Raw genomic sequence first — 15,900 nt, 5'->3', positions numbered from 1 at the left:
CTTAGGTGAAACATACCGAAGGCTGCCTTATTGTTTCTAGTTTTATAAGAAGTAAAAGGACAGAACCTTGTCAAATGTCTTGTTTTTTATATTCTATAAGTGACAATGTGTTATTTATTTTTACATTTTTCTAGTTTGCTTTTAATTTTTTACGGTAAAACTTGTTCAAATTTTAAAATCAAAAAAGAAAAATATTATGTGTCAATTCTTAAGAGCCAATCCATGAAGTGACCATACATGTAACATACTTACAGATATACAAAATGCACTTAATTTAATGAGAGTGGGTAGACACACTTACCCAGAAAAAAATCAAATTGCTCTACTAATCTTAACTCATAAAAAAATACTCAAGGACATACTGAAATTCTTTTAAGAGTCATTCTTGTTTTCACTTTTCTTAAAATGGTGCTGCTACATCCATCCAAATCTCAGAGACTGTGGTAAATGTTCATTTCAGCACTTGCTATATAGACTCATGATCATCTCCCTGTAGTCAACACTATGGAACCTTAAAAATAAAAATCTTGTCTTACTACAAGTATAATCTATTTATTTTGATAGCCCAGTATTGGCCAAAATGTATACGCTTTTGAACATTTACTGAGAAAGAGAAGAAAACAAGAGTCAAAGAAGAAAGAAAGTGAGAGAAAAAAAGAGTAAAGGAAATTAGAAATACATTGAAATGCAAAGAAAGAAAAATGGGCCCAAAATCTAAAGACATTGTTTGCAGTCCAGAATTTTACCTTTATTAACCATTTAACATTAATTTAAGTCTTGGTGCTTCAATTTTCTTCAGTTGTCAAAGGAGGGAGAAATATACTCATATTTAGGATTGTTAAAAAACTTAAATAATTTTAAACCTAATATTATTGTTATTATAGATTTCACTATTCTCATGAAAGTATGACTAAAGAAAACTTTAAAAGCTGTCTCTGAACATCTCCAAAAGTTAAAGATTTTGAAAACTTAAGCCAATCAAATTAGAATAAACAGAAGAACATGGGAAACAAGGTTAAATGTCAAAAAAATAATACATCAGATTGAAAAATAATAAGACAATACAGCAAGCTATTATAAGACTACTTAAAGATTTAACGGTTTTTCAATTTGCTTGCTTGCTTGCTCTGTGAGACTTATTGTCTATTCCCTCATTAATTAATTTGTTAATGTAATAGGTAGCGCATAAACAAGTTACTCCTTCCAAAACTAACTCATGACTTTGTGTGAGGATGTCCAGGAAACATTAAACCAAATTTGTTATTCAAATAAAGACTTTGCAGGTATATTTTTATGTCTACAATATTGGTCAATATTAAGAATTATGCAGCATTTACAGTAAGCAAGATGTGGGGAGAGGGGGAAATAGAGAGAGAAGAAGAAAGAAAAGAAAGAAAGAAATGGAAGAAATACACAGGAAGGAAAGGGAGAAAAAGGCAAGGAGGATGAAGAGAGGGAGATGGAAATGAAGAGGGAGAGGGGAAAAAAAGAAATTAGGAACAGAAGGAAGAGGAAATAAAAATAAATGAGAGAATGCAGAGAATAAACAGGGAGAGAAGAAAATGAAGATGGAGGAGGAGAAAAGGCAAAACAAAGAAAAGGGGAGAGAATAAAAAGGAAAAAGGGGAAGATAGACATATAGACAGTCATCTAAGAAAGATTTGCTTTTTAAGTGATGTGTTGTAATCTTTGAAAGAAGTGCTTGAGATCCAGACATGAACTCAATTGTTGATCACAGCCTTTAGAATTAACAAAGGCCTACCTACAAATAAATTAGTCATACTTCGTTTTAAGAAACAATCAGTCAAGAAAAGGGGTCATTTTTACAAATCTCATTACTGAGGGTTATGAACTATTGACTATCATCAGTTGCTTTTTTGCATATTCAACAATACTTAACCTCAGTTGAGATCTTCTTCAATTCAATATAAGTGCAATCAGAGCCATGGTTATGTAAATTTACTGTAAAAATTAATCAAAGTATTCCTAGAAAAGAAAATCTTAGAGTAATTTTTTTTAAACGTGTGCTTCTATATATCAGTTCTACATGTGTCTTGAACTTCTCACTCTGAACTTGCTCAAATAAATTATTACATATTGTAGTCACATTTACTTTATGTTTAAATCAAATTTGGATTTTGGAGAGAATGGTTTGATTTCAACAAATCTAGCCAATTCACATTTCAAAAGGGACTCACAAAAATCTTAGAGGTTTTGTAATTTTTACTTAAGACTTGGTTGAACAATCCTGATGAGGACCTAAATCTAGGCAGCCATTTTTAAAGCTAGAAAAATGAATCCAATTACCAACATATCAGCAGTTGATTAAAGGTCCCTGGGATGAGATATTTCCTGAAGTCAGTTCTGCAAAGAAGAAATGCATTTTTTTCAAGGCATCAGTTCTCAATGCAGAGCCATATACTGTATTTGGTCCTTGGGATTCAGTCTTCCTTCTCCCAAAATTTCAGTAGAATCCATGTCAATACTCAAAGTATGTCAAAGAGAAACAATGCCTTTGTGATTAGCTCTGTCCAGAAATCCTCAAAGCTCTATTTTATCAACTCCTTCAATTTTCCATAATAGAAAAGCACAAGTGTTATCCAAATTGGTGACCTCCCTTTGTGCTATTTTCTCAAGGGAAAAGCAATTGATTTCACTAGCCTTTGCCAGAATGATAACGAAATGCTTATCCCTTCTTCCTACTGTTCTTCTGACCACATTATTATTCAATAGTAAAAATGACAATAAACTAAATGTCTAGTGCTATACATCAAGCTCCATACTAGACACATTACATGTGGTACCCTTTGTGATGGATATTGCTATTATTCCCATTTACGGATGAGAAAATTGAAGCACTATGAATTTAAGTAAATATGGAAGAGCAAAAGTGAGTACATGACAGAAATAATACTTAAATCAAGTAAGTCTGCCTCCATAGCTATATGGTATCTGTCCTCAAAATGTAAGAAAATAAACACACACACACACACACACAAAGTGCACTATAAAAAAAGGACACTAGGATATGTATCTGTGTATGACAATATAGTTTAAATTGGGGTGGAGGGGGACAACAGGTGTTATAGTGGTTAAGGCACCAGATTTCCACATGATCAACCACAGTGCAGGTCCTGGACCCCATGGCTTGAAAATCATGCCAAGCATTAGGTATGTGTGTACCCAAAATCCCAAGAGAAGAATGGAGGAGAAAGGGCTGAGCCCCCTTCTCTCTCCTCTCTCTCCCTCTCTCTGTCTCTGTCTGGTGAGCACACACACCCTATGGCAAAAATCTAATTTTAAAAAATGTAGTGGAGGCAGAATATTCAAAGAAGATTCTTTTAAGGAAGTGATGATGAGTTTGAAGTCAAAATATACTGCCCAAAGTTCAATTAAATAAGAAGATAAGGGTTCTGGGACCAGCAGTTAGCGTAATGGCTATGTCACTGGACTCCCATGTAGTCAACCGTGGTTCGAGTTCCAGAACCGGTGGCTTAAACTCACGCCAGGCGCATGTGCGTGCATGCCCAAGATCCCAGGAGGAGAATGGAGGAGAAGGGATTGCGGCATGGCCATCCCCTCTGGGGGGTGATTTCTCACTTTCTGTCTGTCTCTGTCTGTCTGTCTGGCAAGCGCACGTGCCCTATAGCAAAAACCTCTCCAAAAAAAAAGAAGAAGATAAGGGCTTAGAGAAGTTAGAGTTAAAAATCAAACTAGACTATATAATTCGATGAACAGTGAGCAAGGAACCTGTGTGAGCCCACCACATGCATTTCCACCCTGTTTGCAACTAAATCCCCTCCCAACTCTTCCCCACATTGTCAAATTGTCTGTGGCCCTTGGCAGGGAGACTATGGGAGGTGGGGGAGGTCCTGGCACCTGCAGTCAGATACAACTTGAAACACCGGGAAAACCTTCCCAGAGAAGATGACTTTTGTGCTGTAGCTCTCAAAACATAAATACAATTTTAATGACTGTATATCTTTACAGGAAGCCAGAGACAATAGGCATTCCAGGTAAAAAGAACTGGTAAGAACAAAGGCACAAAGAAGGTTCATGTGTACAAAAGAGACATAGCGGCTCAATTTCTGACCGTGTGGGCAGGTTGCCCCCAGTGCAACAGAAGGGTTTTAAAAGCTTGAGTCCTGGGACCAGCAGATGGCATAATGGTTATGTCATTGGACTCCCACGTAGTCTTCCGGGGTTGAGTCCTGAACCTGTGACTCAAAATGTAAGAAAATAAACACACACACACACACACACAAAGTGCACTATAAAAAAAGGACACTAGGATATGTATCTGTGTATGACAATATAGTTTAAATTGGGGTGGAGGGGGACAACAGGTGTTATAGTGGTTAAGGCACCAGATTTCCACATGATCAACCACAGTGCAGGTCCTGGACCCCATGGCTTGAAAATCATGCCAAGCATTAGGTATGTGTGTACCCAAAATCCCAAGAGAAGAATGGAGGAGAAAGGGCTGAGCCCCCTTCTCTCTCCTCTCTCTCCCTCTCTCTGTCTCTGTCTGGTGAGCACACACACCCTATGGCAAAAATCTAATTTTAAAAAATGTAGTGGAGGCAGAATATTCAAAGAAGATTCTTTTAAGGAAGTGATGATGAGTTTGAAGTCAAAATATACTGCCCAAAGTTCAATTAAATAAGAAGATAAGGGTTCTGGGACCAGCAGTTAGCGTAATGGCTATGTCACTGGACTCCCATGTAGTCAACCGTGGTTCGAGTTCCAGAACCGGTGGCTTAAACTCACGCCAGGCGCATGTGCGTGCATGCCCAAGATCCCAGGAGGAGAATGGAGGAGAAGGGATTGCGGCATGGCCATCCCCTCTGGGGGGTGATTTCTCACTTTCTGTCTGTCTCTGTCTGTCTGTCTGGCAAGCGCACGTGCCCTATAGCAAAAACCTCTCCAAAAAAAAAGAAGAAGATAAGGGCTTAGAGAAGTTAGAGTTAAAAATCAAACTAGACTATATAATTCGATGAACAGTGAGCAAGGAACCTGTGTGAGCCCACCACATGCATTTCCACCCTGTTTGCAACTAAATCCCCTCCCAACTCTTCCTGCCCCACAGAGCTGGATTTGGGTAATAGCTTTGACTGTGGCGTACTCTGACTCCCTCCAGGTCAGTCTTAGGACACAGAACACAGCAATGCTCAAAGGACTGACTCCCTCTCCACCCTGCCAGCCCCACATAACTTGGATTTTGGCACTGTTTCTAACCCAAGCACATTCTGACCCCCTCCAGGTTGGTCTTAGGACCAGAAACCCTGCAGTGCTCACAGGCCTGCCTACATCTCCATCCAACCTGATGAACAGAGCTTTATTTTGGCACCAGTTTTGTTCTTGGCAAACTCTAACTCCCTCCAGGTTGGTATCAGGACCTTAAGACCTGCACTGCTATATGAAGTATACAATTTCTCTTCCTAGCTCATTTCTAGCTCATCAGGATCCCAAAGTTAAGAAGAGGAGCCAACCATCTGAATCAGCCTACTTAAATCCTACTCTGATCATTTACACAAATACACCTGTCAAGAAGGATAAATTTGGGACCAGCAGTTAGCAAAATGGCTATGTCACTGGACTCCCATGTAGTCAACAACGGTATGAGTTCTGGACCTGGGGCTTAAACTCACGCTGGGCGCATGTGCGTGCGTACCCAAGATCCTGAGAGGAGAATGGAGGAGAAGGGATTGTGGCATGGCCATCCCCCTGGGGGGTGATTTCTCGCTTTCTGTCTCTCTGTCACTCTCTGCCTTTCTGGTGAGCGCACGCCCTATAGCAAAAACCTCTCAAAAAAAAAAAAAAAAGGATAAATTTCATAGAAAGATGGAAACCCTTTTAAAAATCAAATCTCCTTGAAGGAAGGAAAGAATATACACAAGATATAACACATAAATATCTATGTATCCAATAATAGAGCACTCAAACATGTAAAAGAAGGACTGCTAGATCTAAAGAAGAGATTGATCACAACACAGTAAACATTGGGAATCTCAACACCCCACTGCCTTATTTGGCCAGATCATCCAGACAAAATATAAACAAAGAGATACAGGATCAAATGATATAATAAACTAAATGGACTTCACAGACATCTATAGAACTTTTCACCCAACAACCACAAGGTATACATTTTTGTCATCCCAGTATGGGACAGCTTTGAAGATTGACCACATAATACAACACAAAACAAGCCTTTACAAACACAAAGGTATGAAAATTATATCCAGCATCTTCTCCTACCATAATGAAATTAAACTTCAAAATAACTGGAGAGAAACACCTTAAAAATATACAAACACATGGAAACTGAATAACTTCACAACTGTACTACTGAGGAAAATAAGACAAATCACAAGATTCATAGAAACCAATGATAGTGAGCACATGAATTTTCATAACCTAGGTGACACAGCAAAGGAAGTCATAATAGGGAAGTTCATAGCAATTAGCACTTACAAGAAAACAACTGAAAAGACAGCCTAACAATACATCTCAAGGAACTGGACAAAGAAACAATCGAAAATACCAGCAGATGGGACCAGCAGTTTGCATAATGTCTATGTCGCTGGACTCCCATGTAGTCGACCACGGTTCGCATCCCGGACCTGGTGGCTTAAAACTCACGCCAGGCACGTGTGTGTGATTGCCCAAGATCCCAAGAGGAGAATGGAGGAGAAGGGATTATGGCGTGGCCATCCCCCCTGGGGGGTGATTTCTCGCTTTCTGTCTCTATGTCTCTCTCTCTTTGTCTGGCGAGCACATACACCCTATAGCAAAAACCTCTCAAAAAAAAAAATACCAGCAGAAAAGAAATAATAAAGATTAGAGCCGAAATGAAATAGAGTATAAACAAACTATATAGAAAATAAATAAACAAAAGCGGGTTCTTTGGAAAGATAAACAAAATTGACTTACCATTAGCTAGACTAATTAAGAACAGAACAAGGAACCAGGTAAACCAACTCAACAATGAAACAGGCAATATTACAATAGACATAATAAAAATACAAAAGATTATGAGAGAATACTACAAGTGACTATAGGTCAACAAACAAGAAAACCTGTACGAGATGGATTTATTTCTGGGCAGATATAATCTACTTATATTGAATCAGGAAGACATAGAAAGCCTGAGTAGACCAGTAACAAGAAATAGGATTGAATAATAATAATTAGTCTCCCAACAAAGAAAAGCCCAGGTCTCAATGCCTTCACTTCGGAATTCTACAAAACTCTTAAAGAAGAGCTAACTCTTATTCTCTCAAAATATTTTAAAAATCTAAAAGGAAGGAATCCTACCAAATTCATTTAATAAAGCTTCCATCACTCCCATTCCAAAAACAGACAAAACATCCTAAAAATAAAAATGACAGACCAATATCTCTGATAAATACAGATGCAATAATTCTCAAGAAGAAAACTAGCAAATTGCACTCAATGGCACATTAAAAAGATTATACACCATGACTTTGATGAGCTTTATACCAGGAATACAAGAGTGATTCAACATACAAAAAACACTCAGTGCATTAGCCTAACTGAAGAAAAAGTAAAAACCCTATGATCATATCACCTGATGCAGAAAAAAAGCATTTCATGAAATACAGCATCCCTTCATGATTAAGACTTTTGGAAAAATTGCATTTAAGAAACATTTCTCAACACAATAAAAACCATATATGAAAATCCCATAGGTAATATTATACTGAAGGAATAAAAGCTGAAAGTGTTTCCACTAAAGACTAGAACAAGATATGGCTACCAACTTTCCCCAATCATTTTCAATATAATCAGAAAAGAGAATAAAATAAAAGACCTTCAAATAGGAAAAGAAGGGGACAAGCAGGTGACATAGTGGTTAAGGCTCTGGACTCCCACATGACCAATCACAGTTCAAATACTGAACCTGGTGACTTGATAATCATGCTGGGCACACGTGCATGTATGCCCAAAATGCCAAGAAAATGGAAGAGAAGGGATTGAAGCATAGCCATCCCCTGTGGGGAGTGATTTCTCACTTTCCTTCTCACTGTCTCTCTCAGTCTCTCTCCCATGAGTGCACATGCCCTGTGGAAAAATCTTTTTTAAAAAAAAGTAGAAAAAGAAGTGAAAATATCTCTATATGCATATGACATAATTATATACATAGGAAATCTAAAAGAATCCACAAGAAAACTTTTGGAAGTGATCAACTAATATAGTAAAGTAGCAGGATATGAAATCGGCATACAAAAATCTATAGCATGTCTTTATACCAACAATGAACAGACTGAGATAGAATGGAAAAAACAATCCAATTAACAATAGTCACAAAAATTATAAGAGACCTGGGAATAAACCTAACCAGGGAAGTGAAAGACCTGTACAAGGAAAACTATGAATATATAAAAAATAATAATAATAATAGAAAACGAGACAAAAAGAAAAGTAAAAGGACATTCTCATGCCCCCGGACTGGAAGAATTAACATAATCAGAATGTTAATTCTATCCAAATTAATTTACAAACTTTATACAATTCTTATGAAATTACCAGAGATAATCATTACAGAATTTTTAAAGAATCACAGTTATCTGGAATCATAAATTACAATATCACCATATCACCAAAGCAATAATGTGTAAAAAGAATAAAATAGAAGCATCTCACTCTCTAACTCCAAAACATATTACAAAGCTGCAATAAACACAACAGCATAGTACTGAAAATAACACAGGCAAATAGACCAATGGAACAGAAGAGATGTCAGAAATAAATCCCAAAACATAACAGCAAACTGATTTTTCACAAAGGGCACAAGACAATCCAGGAGAGAAGGAAAATATCTTCAACAAATGGTGCTTGAGAGACTGGATAGCCACCTGCAGAAAGATGAAACTAGACCCCTATCTCTCACCATTAACTAAAATCAACTCAAATGGGTCAAAGATCTAAACATAAGACCTCAAACTATGAAACCACTGATGGAAAACAAAAGGGAAACACTTGAAGACATCAGAGCAGCAAAAACTTTTTAAATAAAACCCCCAAAGCACAGGCAATAATCCTGAAAATAGACAAGTAGGGTTACATCAGGTTAAAAAGCTTCTTTGCATTTGTGGGACACAGATATGATCTGTTGCCTTGATGTTGTGTACAGTATTTGCAACTCACCTGGTGGGTAGTGTATGTCATGTTAGGCAAAATCTCTTTACAATCTAAATGATGTATAGCAATTAAATGCTTGAAACTGCTAATTCTCATCCTCTGGGAGCTGAAAGGTCAGATATTCCCTAACTCCTTGCACTTGAATAATAGCAATTAAATAGTTCTCTTAATCCACACACACAAATGTTAATAAGGATGGACTCTCAGAATTCCTGATGCAGGAAGACCACATAAGCATAGCCAGCCATACAACACAGACGCAATTTTGCTGTTTTTCCAAACCACTGGATCCAGATCTCCAGAAACCTAAGGAACTATCTCCATGCTGAGCAGAGACTTAGAAAAAGGCTTAAAATTGCTAACTGCAGAGACCTCCTCTTCCAAGGCAACTTTCATTTGCTGTTGATTTAATCATGGTGATTATAATCCCTGGTTTTTCTGCTTTAATGTAGTTTTCTATTTTCAGGACTGTGAATCAGGTTAGATCTCAGATCAAGTAGTTTTTATGATACATGTTATCTGGTCACTAAGAAAGACTAAGTGTGTAGTAAATAAGCCAATGTGGCTTGGAGAGAGAGGTACTCCATTAGGGCTTTTCCTATTAATTTCTTTTGAAGACTAATGTTTGGTAATCTGACTGAAGAAATTAATTTTTTGAGCTAAAAATGCTTGTTTCTCACACTCATAGGGTGGTGTGATCTTACAGAGCAAAACAAACCCAGTTCATGACTCAGCTTGATTTAGGAAGTCTCTCTTAGCAAATCATTTCCCAGTCATAAATTGAGAAGAAATATACCACTAAAAAATTATGAACCTGCAAAGTTGCAGTCATGATGAACCAGTGATTGATTACTTTATGTAAACTGTTCTCTACAAATAAGATAATTTGTTACGAAAGAAACGTATTACTTGTTTCTCAAACTCATTCAGAAAAGTAGGTGTAATCTTTGATTTTCTCATTTTTTTTCCTCAGAGTGATAGGAGAGTCTTCAATTCATAGATAAGTTTGATTCAAATATGTGTTTTCACTGTCACAAGTTTTATGAATTATGACCAGAATACACAATGAAAAAAAAGTCACTCAGAATATTATGGACTCAGACATGATAATAAAATAAAACTTCTCTTTTTAAATTATTTCACTAAATATAAAGGTAATATATTCCCTCTGTAAAAAAAACTCAGATGAGAAAATAATTTAAATAACACAAAAAATGCTCTTAATCTCATAATTCAGATAAGTTTTGTTAGTCTTTAGTCAATTTTCATATGGTTTTCGAAGCACAAATGGCATTTTAGACAACTTATATCATGACATATAAACTATTTTAGCTTGTATTTTCCACTCAATATTATACTGAAAAGATCTTTCTATCTTATTAGTTCTTTTTGCAGATAGCTATTATGTGTACTTAACATTTAATAATTATAGTTCATAGAACTATTTCTCTTTATATAGACATTCAGATTATTTTTACTTATTTCTATTATAAAAATACACTGGGGCCAGCACAGAACATAGTGGTTAAGGCACCCGTATCTCACATGGTCAAGCCCATGGTTAGAGTCCCAGAATTAGTGACTTGAAAAACATAGGTGTATGTGGGTGCATCCCCAAAATCCTGAAAGAAGTGGAGATGGGTCTGAATTACGAACATCTCTCAGGGGTTATGCTTTGTAACTTACTTTCTCTCTCTCTTCTCAGCAAGCACATATGCCTGCTAGTAAATATATATATTAGGTAGACGATAGATAATTTCTATATGATTACATCTAGTTGAACATAACCAGTATGCGTGGCACATTTTTATCTAGAATAGATTTATAAGAATAAGGAATACTGGGCCAAAGAACATGACCAGCTATAAAGGAGAGATAGGTTGAAACACTATAATCATTGGGAATCTCAACATTTCATTTTCCCCTTTAGACAGGTCTTCTAGACAAAGAATGAGCAAAGAGATACAAAGAGATAAGTAAAGGATGAAGATGATCCCATAACTCAAATGTACTTGACAGAAATCTACAGAATTTTCCATCCGGAGACCACAAAATATGCATTTTTCTCACCCCTGCATGGAACTTTATGAAAGATTGATTATACGATAAAACACAAATCAAGTCTTTAAACATTCAAAGGCATAGGAACTATACAGTATCTTCTCTGACCATGATGAAATTAAACTTGATATCATTTGAGGAAAAATCTTCAAAAATACACAAACAAAAGAAAACTAAACAATTTCTTCTGAATGACTTCTCGATTACCAAAAAAAGTAAATCTGAAATCAAAATATTTATGGAAACAAATGACTATAGGTGCATGAGTTTCCATAATCTCTGGGAAACTGCAAAAGCAGTCATAAGAGGGAAATTCATAGCAATTAGTTCGCATAACAAAATTATGGAAAGGTGGCAAATAGACAATCTAACATCATGCCTCAGGGAATCGTAAAAACAACAACAAAAAATCAGGAGAAAAGAAATAATAAAGAGAAAAAATAAATGAAATAGAAAATAAATTATCTATATGCAGAAAATAAACAAAACCAAAAGTTGGTTCTTCGAAAAGATTAACAAGATTTACATTTCTCATTCTCTGCCGTGTCCCACCCTCCTCCCACACTATCTGCAGATATGTTCCATTCCTTTCCCCTCCTACCACATTTTATTGGTTAACAAAATATCTTAATTGATTTAACTACTTTCAATAACAAGTTCAGCTGATATATACATATCTGTTAACAAAAGTTGACTTTAGGCATGAAATGTAAGTAGAATGAACATACTATAAAATAGCACCTGGCTGAGGTTATATAGCTTCCTGTGCTCATTAAATAGTTTTTTTTTTATCTTTTTAATTTTAAGAAAGGCAGCTTTGGCTTTAATAAATCAAAATCAAAAAATGTTAAGAGAACTTTGCTTAATACTTAAAGCCAGGACACAGGGTAGGATTCTATTCAAATAGTAAGTACATAGACCTGTCCACAATTCAAGAGAAGTCAAAAATCCTTATCTCTGGAAAACAAAGCATAGAAAAAGATCAATATTGTTTTAGTCAGAAGTCATAAAATTCTACTTCAACAACTCAGTCTCATGTACTTAACCCAACTTCTGTTTTAGTCTGATCTTTCCATTTAAATTCTGGAAGATAATAATCAAATCTGGACTTGTCCTTACCATTAAGCTGGACATTTTCTTAGATGCTTATTAACTCTTATTTTTGTGTATCTGACCTTAGTTTTCCTGGTATAGCATTCCCTTCAGAACTTCTTGGATAACTGATTTTGTGTCAGTAAATTCTTTCAGGTTTTGTTTACCTGAGAATGTTCTTGTCTTCTCTTCCTGTATGAAGGATCATCTTGTCGGGTATAGTATTCTTGGTTGAAATTGTTTTACACTCAACCCTTTGAATATATTTTCCCACTCTTTCCTTGCTTGCATTTGTTCTGATGAGAGGTCTGCTGTTAGCCTGATGGGATATCCTTTGTAGGTAACTTATCATTTCTCTATTTCTAGTCTTAGTATTTTGTCTTTTTCTGTGGTTTTGGTCAAACTGGCTGTAATGTGTTTTGGATTAGATCTTCTTGGGTTGATTCTATTTGGGATCCTTTGTATTTCTTGGGTCTAGATCTTTGAATGCCTCCCTAGGTTTGGAAAGTTTTCTTCTAGGATTTCATGGAATAGATTATCAATGCCCTTATTAGTCTCTTCATCTTCTTGCATACAAATTATCCATATGTTTGAACATTTAATGGTATCTAGTATTTCTCATATATTATTCTGATCTTTTTAAATTATTCTCTCAGTCTTTGTGGTGGATTTTTCTAGGCCAGCGATTCTGTTTTCTATAAGAGATTCAATCTTCTGTATGATCTAGCCTGTATTTAATACCTTCAAGGGAGGTTTTGATTTCTTATATTATGGCCTTCATCTCTAACAACTCTGAGGGAATCTTTTTTTATGATGTGTATTTCCTCTTTCAAATCATCCAAGAACTTCCTCACTTCTTGAAATTCATCAGCTCTATTCTCCTGCTTCTTCTGGAGTTCATTGTCTCTCTTCTCTTGCATCTCTGTTAGGTTTGTCACTATGTATATTCTAAATTCTTTATTAGACATTTCCATGAGTTGAATTGTACTGTCTGTGGATGAAGAGGAGTTATTCTTTTCCTATCAAGGGAAAAGAATAACTTTTTGTCCTCTACAGGATTTCTAGACATCTTATGGGTTATACATTTCTTCCTAATTTCTAGAAGTTTAATCTGAGTATTCAGGACATGCAGAAGGAGGTAATCTGAAATCTTTTTTGCCATTCTGTTTTTATTCCATTGTGCAGCAGATTCAGTGGGTATTGAGGAATATGTTGACCCTAATAGTATTTGGATGTTTGGCTATGGTTCCCTTAGATTTGTCTAGACACAGTGCATTAAGGCTTAGCAGCAAAGAGATGAGGTAAAAGAAAAAGTGAAACAAAACAGAGGAAGAGAAAAGAAAGAGAGAAAAAATTAAAAACAATCAAAAAATTTATTTTAAAAAAATGAAAACTGCACAATGTGTGAGCACCCCACACAAAAGCAACTAGTTCTCAACTGCAATGGAGGAGTCTTCTTATGAAGGTCTGTTCCTTGCCTCTCCTAAATTAAAGTGGGGGAGAGATTATTAGCAAGATAAAGGATTAAATCTATTGCATTTCTATATACAAACAATAAGTTGAACAAAGTAGAGCTGAAGAAAGGAATCCCATTACCATAGCCACAAAACGTATAAGATATGCGGCATAAACCTAGCAAAGGAAGTCAAAGATCTTTACAACCACACTTCTTCACATGCTCAAAGATGACACATTAGGCCAATATGTTCCAGCACTACATCCACCATCAGAAGAGCTAACAATTGCAAGGATAACTTTTCAACATTGGCCATGGTGGGTATGAGCAAGCATTTTGGGTTTAGAAAAATTATCTCCCAACATTTAATGAGATTGTCTTTCTGATGGACTGTGCAGATCATTCTTGTCTCATGGAATCCAAAGTTGAACTTAATGCTTTAATGACTGATGTTAGAATAGTCAATGTGCTAATCCATATTTTAGATAAGAAAAATTGACAGAACACATGCAATCAGTAAAGAAAGACTCTGAGATATATTTGGGCTTTATGAACAGGCCACAGGAAAGGGGAATGCGACCCTGAAGGATCTGAATGCTCACCGCATGGAAGTGTTCATGTGCAATGTACTCAAAAGACAAGCTACAGTGTGGGTTTCCACTTGCTCTGCCAACATATTGACTGAAGTTTGACAGTTAAAATGAAAGCTTTACTTCTCTGAACAGATTCTATTCACAGCTTATTCATGAACTTTTCTAATAGAACAAGGGAAGTTCTCCAACCATGTCTGGAGTGGAAAAGTCGAGTTTTGTCAGCTTTCATTCACCCAGTCATGGCATGTGCTCTTCAAACTATTGGGAAGTATTGCTGCTCCATGTACTGATGCAGGTCAGTATCCTGGGACTTGAAAGCTGGCAGGATTTGCCAGGTAAATCTGTGTGCCATAATGGGACACTGGAACAGAAAAATAAATCTCACCACTGTAGGTGATTTTGAAAGAAAGTAAATTTATTTTTTAAAGAAAGTGTTAATGCAATTGCTATCCCTTCTCACTTTTTGAGTTCATGATTTACTTTGCCCAGAGTTTATACTCTCTTTTTTCTTTTAACTAATAGATGGTATTTAGATACTTTATTAATTTGTGAGCAGGTAGATGTTGGAGGCCAGAGCTCAGTTGTGTGAGCTTACTCTTCCCAAGTTAGCAGGTTGGTGAGACAAGCTCTTCTAAGCTCATCTGTCTCTAGCTGCCATACAGTAGGTGAAATCATCTTGTACACAGAGACAGAAAAAAGCGGTCAGAATCCTGGCCTTCAGCTGCAGCATGTTTCCACTGTGGTTTGCTAGGGTTACCTTCATCATGGGATGTGTGGTAGATTGTTCACTGTGGAAGAATTAATTGTAGAGTGCGTGATTGTTTCTATTTATACTTACAGAATTACAACTTTTAGTGAGCCTTTGCTTCTATATAGTAGTGAAATTTTATTCCTCTCTAATATACCTTTCTCAGTTATGAAATGTGATTTTTCACCTCATAAAAAGAGTTGAGACTTTCTGTCATGTTATCACTTATCCAAGTGTACTTCAGCTCCCTTTGCACAGATTCTGGGAGATTTTCTGAATAGGACAACAATACAAAGTTAACAGTTTAAAGTTCTTAATTCTGTGAGTTGAGAGTCTAAAACTCTGGTATTGGAGCACAAGTTTGAATCTACAAAAGATTTAGTCACTAGGTTTTAAAATGTCCACTTGCAGAACTTGGTCTTTATTGGGCTATTGATGAGCCCTGTCTTTTTCTTAACTCTTTTCTCTTTATCAGTTATCTATTTTTAGATTGGTTAAAGGTTAACATCTGTAGTTTTTCTGGATTTTTTTTGGGGGGGGTATGACATTGCCTTTTCCCTGTTCCACAGTTAACCTAGGAAACACACTAACTCAAGACCTTCCGTAGACCTGTTCTTTTGTGGGTAGCATCATTTATTGTCTGTAAACACCCAGAATAAAAGCAACATCTACCCAGTGAGGTGGTAAGGATTATTTTATAGCATCCTATTTTATAGTGCCATGTGGAAATTGGATTTTCATGATCTTAACTTACATCCTATCTTTATAGGAACAGATAAAAA

At 36.2% G+C, this 15,900-nt stretch overlaps 1 pseudogene; it reads left to right on the top strand.

The window, feature by feature from the left end:
* The first annotated feature begins 4,996 nt into the window (after positions 1 to 4,996).
* On the top strand, positions 4,997 to 14,462 carry LOC102473852 (GTP-binding protein SAR1a pseudogene; annotated as a pseudogene).
* Positions 14,463 to 15,900: the final 1,438 nt, after the last annotated feature.

Source organism: Tupaia chinensis, unplaced genomic scaffold (genome assembly GCF_000334495.1).
Source record: "Tupaia chinensis unplaced genomic scaffold, TupChi_1.0 Scaffold149104_1, whole genome shotgun sequence".
NCBI lineage: Eukaryota > Metazoa > Chordata > Mammalia > Scandentia > Tupaiidae > Tupaia > Tupaia belangeri.
This window is presented reverse-complemented; position numbering and strand designations above follow the sequence as displayed.